Here is a 554-nt window from a genome sequence, read left to right as displayed (position 1 = left end):
AACATCAAATCGAGGTTATCTGTCACGTGATATCGGGATAACTATTTCTGTACCGTGAAGTCATTGATCAGGATACACTCATTTTTTTCGATTTTTTTTTATAAGAACCTTTTTTCATAAGAACGTCCAGCCTGAGATTTTACCATATTTTGAAAACATGCTAAGAATATGCCGAGGCTCAGATAGCAGAAACAAACTGGGGAGGAGGGCGCCGGCAGACTACCTTGAATTCCAACCACTCTGTCGTATGAAGCCGAAAACCCTAGCTGACAGCGTTCCTTGATTAATATGAATATCAAACTGATATAGATTGGCAGTGTTGGCTGGCGCTCAAAGCCTTCTGATTGTTATATTTTGGGATTAGGTTGGGTTTCCTATTTAAATATGGATTATTTAGATGTTTTTTGTTATTTTTATCATGTGTGACTATCATCCTTCTTGTTTTTCTTTGTTTTTGTTGTTGTTGTTGTTGTTGCTGTTATGATATTACTGCTGTTATTGTTGCTGCATAACAAATGTTAATATGCAAATCATTGGCAGAGAAAATATCTGAA

Source organism: Nematostella vectensis, chromosome 7 (genome assembly GCF_932526225.1).
Source record: "Nematostella vectensis chromosome 7, jaNemVect1.1, whole genome shotgun sequence".
NCBI lineage: Eukaryota > Metazoa > Cnidaria > Anthozoa > Actiniaria > Edwardsiidae > Nematostella > Nematostella vectensis.
Note: the sequence above shows the minus strand (reverse complement) of the source record.